Source organism: Pristiophorus japonicus, chromosome 3, assembly GCF_044704955.1.
Source record: "Pristiophorus japonicus isolate sPriJap1 chromosome 3, sPriJap1.hap1, whole genome shotgun sequence".
In the NCBI taxonomy this organism is placed as follows: domain Eukaryota; kingdom Metazoa; phylum Chordata; class Chondrichthyes; family Pristiophoridae; genus Pristiophorus; species Pristiophorus japonicus.
Window position 1 is genome coordinate 316,032,108 of NC_091979.1, and position 10,164 is coordinate 316,042,271.

Genomic DNA, 10,164 nt, shown 5'->3' on the forward strand with positions numbered 1-10,164 from the left:
ACATTTAATACTAGAGTTACATATTTTAGTTCTAACATTATGCTACAGGTGCCTGCCGTTGCTTTCTTGGAAAATCTCTCCCTCTAAGAGCAAGATAGGTGCACCAACATCCGCGTTCTCTCCCAGGCCAATATCCCCAGCATCGAGGCACTGTCCACCCTTGATCAGCTCTGATGGATGGGCCACATTGTCCACATGCCCGAAACTAGACTCCCGAAACAAGCGCTCTACTCTGAGCTACGTCATGGCACGTGAGTCCCAGGAGGACAGAGAAAACGCTTCAAGGCCTCCTTGAAAAAATGTAACATCCCCACCGACTCTTGGGGATCCCTGGCCCAAGACCGCCCAAAGTGCAGGAGAGGCACCCGGGAAGGCGGCGAACTCTTTGTCGGGAGCACACGGAAGCCATGTACAAACAGCGGAAGGAGCGCATGACAAATCAAACACCCCACCCACCCATCCCGCCAACCACCATCTGCCCCACCGGCGACAGAGACTATAGATCCCGCAATGGTCTCATCAGTCACCTTAGAACTTATATTAGTGTGGGAGCAAGTCATCCTCGACTCTGGGGGACTGCCTAAGAAGAAGAAGAAGAAGAAGTCATCTTGATCACCTGCACACTCCTTAACGTAACAGGGCAAACCTTCAAAGAAACATAGGGCTTGAAAATACTTTTTGGAATGCAGAATGCACCTCTCAATTAAAAGTCACTTCATTCAAATGATCAGATAATTCAATTTTTTTAAGGCAAAAACAATGGTGATAACTTTCACCTTCACCGCTTGGGCAGTACACTACTGGAATGGATTGCCCACTCATTATAGAACCCGTCCAATTATCATTGCTATTAATTTCAAATGAAATAAAAATTGTGCAGAGTCTAGCCGCCGGCGGTTCAACATTTGTTCCTTTTCTGGCTGGAAGGGCAGCCTGAAAGAACTGCTGCCCCACTCCCCCCCCCCTCCCCCCGCTGCCCCCCCAGAACACCAGCAAAGCTGTTTAAAGCCAGGGGATGCAGTTAGTGAGCTTGTGCAGGTGCTACCAAGTGAGTCACAGTGCGTTGGTGAGAAGGAGCAATAGATGGTTGTGGCAGAGGAGCAGGACCTGATGCCCAGCTGTCTACATGGCTGACAATACTGAGCCCTATAGGAAAATAGGAATTGCTAGATGAAAAAAAGACCTTCCAGTTCGCCATCGACCATCCTGGTAGCCGCAGGATACAATAATAATGGAGTTGTTGACTAACCATAGCAATCAATCGCGATCAATTAGTCTACAACAGACCCAGATATGAGGGTCGCGATTTCAGCAACAGTGGCGTGACCGGTGCGGCCGACATTGGTGGCGTGTAGGGAACGCGCTCCCGGCTCCATCCACCCCTCCCCCCCCAATACAATCCTCCATTGATGGGGCTTGTTAAGACCACCCTGCAAGGTTCCCAGCCAATTAGCAGGAAGCCGGTCTGATGACATCATCTGATGGCGCGTTATCAGTCAATTTCCATAACGGGACCATGGCTAACCTTTTTTTGAGAGTTCTGTCAGTGTTCTACAGCATTGAGGTGCTGCAAACACTGACAAACACTGCACAGAGGTGCACGGCTGAACCCAGGCTCTCCTACGACACCTCCAGCTGCTTATGGAGGGAGGTTCTCTTCCCTTCCAATGGACAGAAGAGACCTGCCCAGGACACCAACGCAGCCTGGTTGCACATTGCACACGAGGGCACAAGCAGGGATGTCATCAGGAGGAACTGGCTGCAATGGCACAATCTTTTCAGTGCTCTCAGTAGATCTCGAAACGTTACTGCAAAGCCACACTCAACATCTTGCTGTGCCACTCATCACAACTCCATCACTCTGCATTCCTTACCCCTTTCCTGCGCATCCTTATTCACACCAACATATCTTGCACCTCCACCCATCCCCCTCTCTATCTACATTATCACTTCCCCATCTCACTAACCACCACTCACACTCACCCTCATCCTTGTCCAATCATACCAACTAACAACACACATGGGTAGGCACTTGGGTGTTTTAGCCAATCTTCATGTAGAATGTGTTGTCAAACATTGAAATCTTTATTTTGAACACTTTGTGTTCTTGGACAGATTTGTGTGCACCTTTGGAAGTGGCTCAGTGAGTTGTAGTAAATAGTCAGACATAAAGGTACCTTGCACAATGGTGATGAATGTGAAAGGAATGGCTTTGGGCATTGCAGGGATGCTTTATGGAGCTGGTGTGGGGTGGTGCCAACCTGGCGAATCATGGACAGCCAGGGTGCACAGAGTCAACTGAAGTAAATGTGGCCATGGTGAGGCCATCCCTGGCCTCCCGGGCAGCAGTGTGGTCAGGTGCTGATGCCCTGTGTCCTGTGCAGCATCAGGTGATTGTGGAGCAGATTGGTGTTGTTGATGCTGGTGTGTTTAGTGATATTGGTGTTGGGGCTAATCATGGTGGGCTTCTGAAGATCAAGGTGAGATTTTTTTCAAGGGCACTGATGCTGCTGGAATAGATGGCAGGTGAGGTTGAGATGACAGAAGCGATCGGTCAATAGTGAAAGAGGTTACTCCAAGGAGGCGATAGTGAATAGAGAGTTCACTACAAACAACTCCAAACTGCATACAGCTCAAAAGTTTCTTCCAAAACCTGAAATCTTCAGCTTCTGACATTGGAAAGTGAACAGCTGTGAAATGGTAGCTTTTATACCACTTCTGCAGCTGTTAACTCACCAAAGCAATGGAGAGTCACTGAGAACGCGATACACTTAGCTGGTATGGAACCGGAGGGATGGGAACCTCTTTGAAAACTTGGTAAAATGATAAGTGCTTGGGCAAAATCCTTTAAAATACCTTTAAATGACCTCTTAAGCATCTTAATTGACTGGCCCCCCGCTTGCTGTCAGGTCTGCGAACCGCAGGCAGACCCGACAGCTGAGAAACTGACATGGAGGCGAGTTCAGAGCGGACTTCCGATCCGCTGTCAATCAGGGCCATTTTGACAGCGGGCCCGCCTCCAAATCCGCATTCGCAGAGCTGGGAAGATTCCTGGCCGTGGTGAGGAAAAGGCCAGTGGTGGAGAGCTTTGGGAACTGTAGGTCCAAAGTCACCTGTTCCACTCAAGCGTGTTACACTTACCCTATGTTATGTTTCAAAATACTATGTCTGGTGACATTGGGCAGCTATTCAGTGCAGAGCTAACTGGAAATACTGGCCATGCTGACTGAAAGCTCAGTCAACTGTTTGATACACGTGTGAGTGGAACAGGGGCTGATACTGACACTGTTCCCTATGCTAACCTGGAAGGCAGAAAGCATGTCTGCTGATCTCCCTATCATGCTTTATTTCATCCAGTACTACAACAACGCAGAAATACTGCAATTGAGGTGCATTTGACTATTAATTTAAAATGTCCTGACAATTGGCACAGGACTTCGTGGTTTGCAGTTAGATGTCTTGTGGCCCCCTGAACTAGAGCTGTATTTTCATGTTCATTCATTTATACCACCCCCCTGTTCTGTTGAACTCAAGTGAATGCTTTAAATTACAACCAGTTTCTCTGTGTTTATCCAGACAGTATTCAGTTGCTTCCGCTCCACATAAAATTCCAACCATGTTCTGATACCTAAAATAGAACAAAAAATTAAACGAACCCAATGCACAGAAAAGAAATGCCAAAACATATTTTTTAAACCCTTTAAAAAGCAGTACGAAAACATTTGGGGAAAAACACAGAAAAACTGAAGTCGATTGCAGTATTTCCCTGAGTATGTCTTGCTTGGGGGTTCCCAGTCAGAACAACATTTTCAAAGCATATTATAGATGCTCGGTGCTGTGCTAATGAATTCCACAGTAGTAATCATAAGTGTTTTGTAAATATTGAGAACAAATATTGACAGCAATTTCACTCAGGTGAATATTCGATACTTGTGATACATTTACTGCACACTCAGGCAGTTGCCACCCCTGGCATTTTTGATACCTGGCATATTCTGCAAAATAAAATGAGTGTTCATTACATGCCAAATTAGATGCAGGTATAATACATTAATACATCGTTTCATTGTGCCATATGTGAAACAAACCCTCTTTGCACTGCATTTGGTTCTTTATTTTTTTGGTTTAGTACTCAGACAGACTTATTTCACAGTTACTTTACTGAGTCAAGCCAGTTTATTGCACCAAAGCTGAAGGTTCGCACCTTCCTGTTTCCATATAGGACCTGCGATTTCCTGTTGCCATTGTACATTGGACCCACGACAAGAACCAAGAAAAGCCCCAGTGTGTTTCTCGCTTATCAGTTTATTTTCTTTTAATGATTCATGCCAATTTAAAATCCATTGTTTGCTCATATAACTGAACTGGGCAAAACTGTAACACATTTATCACGTAGTGATACGGATTACCGAACACTAGGGAAAGTCCTGGCTGATGAATCAACCCAAAAGGGGTCGAAATTCGGTTGATAACGCATTCTGATAACGCCGGTATTAGGTGTTAACTGGGATTTAGGCATCTGGGAATGGTACTCGGTGCTGTTCACACCTGACGCGAAATTCGGTTGAAATTTTTAAGGGCGTAAAAACATAACGTACCGCCGGCTAACGCCATGGAAATCATGACGTCAGTACGCATGCAACGCCTCCTTGGCGCCCTTCTCGCCATATTTCCTTTTGCCGCCTCACTTAATGGCTGGCATCCATGACGCCTGAAAAAATTGGACTGCACAAGGCGGAGGAAAAAATCGGGGGCGTTATTTAAATGGAGTTGCAGCCGGAGCTCCGAGGTCTTGGTCAGATTGACTACTAGTATCTGGGACACATTGGCTGCCATCTCGGCTAACTTTGGAATCTCAAATCTCGCTGTGACCTGTACCAAGTGACGGGGGCAGTGATAGCACACCACGTCGCCCTGCGGTGCTGACTTGACAGGCGCCGGCTGCAGAGACAGCTTATGGCAAATGTGAATCCTCCCCAGAGGAGAGGCCCCAGACGGTGGGGCAGTAGGCCGTACACACGCAGGGTTTACCGCGCGCATTACTCCTATCGTGAGAAGTCCGAGGAGCAGTGCTTAAAAAGGCTGAGATTCCACAAGGAGGTGGTCACAGAGCTTGGCAACCTTCTGCGGACATAACTGGCAGCTGACATTGGCACCAGGACCTCGCTGTCAGGGGCAGTGAAAGTGACTGTAGCAACTTCTATGCTACCGGCTCCATCCAGTCTCCTGTCGGCAATATATGCAACATTTCTCAATTTGCAGTATATTGCCTCATTTGCCAGGTGCCCAATGTTCTCTACGGCAAATGATTGGACTACATCAAGTTCAGCACGTCAAGAGAAGACCAGGATGATTGCACCTGTGGCCTCTCGAGGCTAGCGGGCTTCCCCAGGGTTCCAGGAGCCATTGATTGTATGCGTGCGGCATTGAGGACCCCGCCCCACGAAGGAGAGATCTTTCGGAATCACAATGGATTCCATTCCTCAACGTACAGCTGGTCTGCGATCACAGGCGGATGGTCCTCGCTGTCAACGCCAGATATCCTGGCAGCTGCGGGAGACCAGTGCGCCACGACTCTTCAAGCCACCGCATGAAGGCCGTGGCTGGCTCCTGGATGACAAAGGATATGGTGTGGCCCCCTGGCTGATGATACCCCTCCACAATCCCACCACCCCTGCCGAGCAGAGCTACAACACTAGCCATACCACTATCCGGGCCATTATCGAGCAAGCTATCGGGGTTCTGAAGCAGCGTTTCGACTGCCTTGACTGCTCTGGAGGGGCATTGAAGTACTCACCTGATAGAGACCCCATGATCACCACTGTCTGCTGCATGCTGCACAACCTGGCCATTATGAGGCCCCAGCCATTACCACCAGGGATGGATGATCCACCTCAGGAGGAGGACGACGATAACGAGGAAGACGAGGCTCCTCACCGAAGGAGGAGGCAGCCTGACAGTGCTACGGCTGGAGGGGCTGCTCATCGGAGACTCATCGCTCATCGATTCCAACGAATGAGCCTTGACGTGCCCAATGGCCAGCCTATACACCTGGGCATCAGCTCAGCACATCGCTGCACAACCTGCAGCCCTCCGTCTTAAATAATCAGTGCCTCATCATGTGAAGAATCCAAACTTGCTTTATTGCAAATATAAATCATGTGTGGTGAAAACAACCACAAGACAACAATGTCATTCCCAACCTATCAACATACCCACAAAACTCCTTCAAACATTCTTCTCGACTTCCAAGTAGACCTATTGACATCATTTTGTAACAAGGTCGCCATCTCTGGCAAGGATCAAACAATTGTGGCATTGTTCATCCAAGTGCAATAATTTACATGAGCTCACATTGCATTCAGCTAACCATCTCTGTTGACTATCAACCAAGTGTTTGGTGCGTCATACAAGTGCAACTAATGTTAAAAGCTTATTTCTTCACAAGGTTACCTTCTCAAAGGCCTTGTCTTAAAGAGAGCTTTACCACCCCTTTCCTTCTCCCCCCTCCCGTGCTTACTGCTCTCCGCAATGGGGTCTCAGGGCCTTCAGCAAAGCTGGTAGTCGGTTGCTGGCTTGGATCCACAGCCACACATGATGGCATAGCAGGACATCCCCGACCAGCTCAGGCCATGGAAACCAAGCTGCGGACTGCATAACCTCAGCGTGGCTGGAAACACTCTGTTGTGGATGGGGTGCAGAGAGCGGCAGCTGTGAAGGTGGAATGATGTTGTCCTGAGAAAGGACATCACGGTCTAAGTGGCCCAACAGGGTGATACTCCCCCGGGGCAGAGCATCATCATCATCAGATATCTGGGAGAGGTCAGAATCCTGCACTGGGTCAGCAAGTTAACTAATGGGGCCCCAGACTGGATGGCAGTGGTCAATGCGTACGTTTAATCGATTTGCCTCTGCATCATTTTGTATGCAGTACACCAGAGAGCTGACTCAGGACACCACACATTGATAACATTTGACTATGGAGGCCTACAATAGCATTGGCCTGGTGTTCAATGTCCACTGCAACATCAGCCATAGCCCGTGCCACCATGTCTGGGACCCCATGGTCACTGGCTGCATCGAGCATCCGTTGGTCTCTACCAAGGATGGGCTCGGTGGGCTGGTGAGAGGCATGAGCAACAGTTGAGGTGGACTCCTCCATCCTCACAGCTAGTGCATCAAAACTCTGTGGCACCCTTGCTAGTGCATCCAGCAGATCGCTGTGCAACCCTTGTGCCAACCTTTAGTTTCGCTCATCATCAGAGTGGTGCTGAGCATCACTCAGGCGTGCACTCTCCCTCTGGAGAGCTGGCCACTCGGGATTCTCCTCCCTCATGGTGTTGCTGGAGGCCACAGGGTCCCAGAGCATCACCCACCTCTGCCTCCTCCACCACCCCTTGGTCAGCAGCACTACTGGCCCCGCTCCCAGAAGGCGTAGCCTCCTGCGTGAGGTCGAGGGAGGTGTCGTCCTGCTCCTGCTCGTCCTTTGAGTCATTGCCACCAGCTGCACCCATGGAAGGCGCCCGAGAAGGCCCCGGTGGATCTGTCTGATCACCTGAAAGCACCAACAGGGCCCGGCTGGCGGTGGAAACGGTTTGACAGGGCGTCCGGATTCCGGAACATTTTGCGGATTTTGGACGACCCTGCCACGGATCGTCCCGCAGTCCGGATTCCACAACATTCTGGCTTCCGGAACTCCGGATTTTGGATGCTGCACCTGTAGTCGGGAGCTGGATGGTGCCATTGGTTAGACACTTTCTGAACCCTGGGTTCAAGTTCAACACAGATTGATGGAATAAAGGCCTCTTTGCTGCTGGTTGCAATTGTTCTTTGCAAAATTAATTTCTTTCCCTCCTGTTAACACTGGGTTTTTTGGGCCCACAACACAGAATTGGCCCTAATTTTAGGCAGTAATTGTACTAAATGGTGTGTCAAATCTTACACTGATGTTGTAAGGTTGGTGGGGGGGGGGTTGGAACAGAATAGGGAAAGTTGGTAAAATAACTGAAGCAGAATGATAGGCAAGGGACCAACAACTTACACTGTAACCCTGATCTGTGATGGAGGTTGGCAGTAGGGAGGGCTGGCCAACCAAAATCTGTGAGACAAGTCTCTTCTCTTTAATATCCATATTCAAGCTGTGCATGGAAAACATGCAGTTGGCAGTAGGCCGATGTTGGGCGAGCCAGCAGCTTTTAAAGGGATGCTGCTCACCATGACAATGGGAGTTATGACCTACCCTGAGCATCATCGTGAAGAAGTGTAATAGCTGAGATGAGGTATATCATTGTATCGTTCTCGGCCTTTTGGCTAAGATCATGCATAACTGACCTGACAGGGGAGTAACCATGACCCCAACGTGGTTCTCCCTGGATCAGGAAGGTGATTCTCCTATGCTTTTTGGAAATAGGAGGTGGGTGGGGTGGCTTGACCCATCCACCTCCACGGAGGTGTGTGGGGGGCCTGACCCATCCACCTCCATGGCACGAACCTGGTATTGCAGTACTTCCAGGAACGGTGCAGTGGCTCTAGGCCTTTTGGCTAAGAGCATTGGCGCAGAGTGATCCTTGATGTGTGCAAGGTGACCTCTGGCGTTTGTGATTTGACAAAGAATTGGAAAGATTGGCAACGAATTAAAAAAAAAAAAATATATATATATATATCATTGTTTTGTAGGCAAAGCGAGGGCAGTGAGGAAGATGGCCAAATTTAATAGAGACTCTTTGGACGTCTTGCTACAGGAGGTGTGGTGATGGAAAGTAGCAAAGGCCATGAACCTTTTGAAGCAGAACTGTAAGCTGTAAGGAGTTAGCTGAGTGAGTGAATTCAGATTCTTAGGTTCGTCATACGTGATGGAAAATGCGCTAGAGGTTCAATGGCATCAAGAAAAGTGCCAAAATAAGTGTACCCGCCATTGTATACATGTATATTCTTCCCTTATTGAAGGCATGGCCCCTGCACCCTCAGGAAGACACCAGTTATTCCTTTCATAGCACCCCTTCATAAAATGAACGCTCTGAGCAGGACTATAATGAAAGCTTGTACGTAACAATTCAAAGGTCAGCTTGCAAAGAATATTGCCAGGAAATTTACAAAGTCCAAGCATGGTGAGTTGAGGTAGCTGTTTGAGGTGCTCAAGTAGTTACTAACATCTTCCTAAATGTGTTATGCTTGAAGGCCAGGACAGTGCACAACCATCAAGAAAGGACCAGGACAGAAGGTAGCCCAGCCATGCTTTATCAGCTCATCTCCGATGGCCATTGCCAATTTCCGAGGAACCTCTGTCGAAGGATCAGATGTTAAACTATGGCACTGTCTGGCCTCTTAAGCAGACGTAAAAGATCCTGTGGCACTACGAGCATATGAGACGGATAGGTGAAGACCCTCTATCCATCCAGCCTGACAAAAAATTGTGATATCACAATATACTCTCCACCCCACCCAAATCCATGTGATCTCTTAGGAGAGGCAAAAAAACCGGAGAAAACCCAGGCCAATTTTGGGGTAAAAATCTGGGAAATTCTTCTCCGATCCATCTAAGTAATCGAAACTAGTCCAGGAGATCACTCTGGCCCTAAATTCCCTAGCTTTTGTAAGAGGTGATGTCTGCCCCAACCAGAAACAGGTCCGGCTCTGATTTTCTCGAGATGGCAGCCTGTTCCATAGGTCCACTATTCTCTGGGAAAAGAATGACTTCCTGACATCTAACCTAGCCTTACACGACTTAAAATTGTGAATTCTGATGCACCCTAACCTAGTTAATTGGAAGAAATTGGTAACCTGAACACTATCTATTCCCTTCATCATCTTATAAACCTCAATCAGATAATCCCTAAGTCTACATTTATTGAAAGTGGAGAGTTCCAGCTCTTTTAGCCTATCTTGATAACTAAGGTGCTGCATGCTGGGAATTAGTCCAGTAGCTCTCTTCTGCACTATTTCCAGAGCCTCACTATCACCCACCATGTGAGGAGACCAAAATGGGACACAGTATTCCAAGTGCAGCCTGATGAACGTCTTGTACAAGGACAAAACAGTACGCCTCTTCTTATACTCAATTGTCCTATGGATACACCCCAACATCCTATTTGCTCTAATTATCACTTCACGGCATTGCTCATGTATCTTTAGACATCTATGCACTGGAACCTCCAAATGTCTTTT

The 10,164-nt window shown here is 48.2% G+C and overlaps 1 pseudogene; it reads left to right on the forward strand.

Moving 5' to 3' along the window:
- Positions 1-8,289: 8,289 nt before the first annotated feature.
- Positions 8,290-8,528, forward strand: LOC139260610 (U2 spliceosomal RNA; annotated as a pseudogene).
- Positions 8,529-10,164: the final 1,636 nt, after the last annotated feature.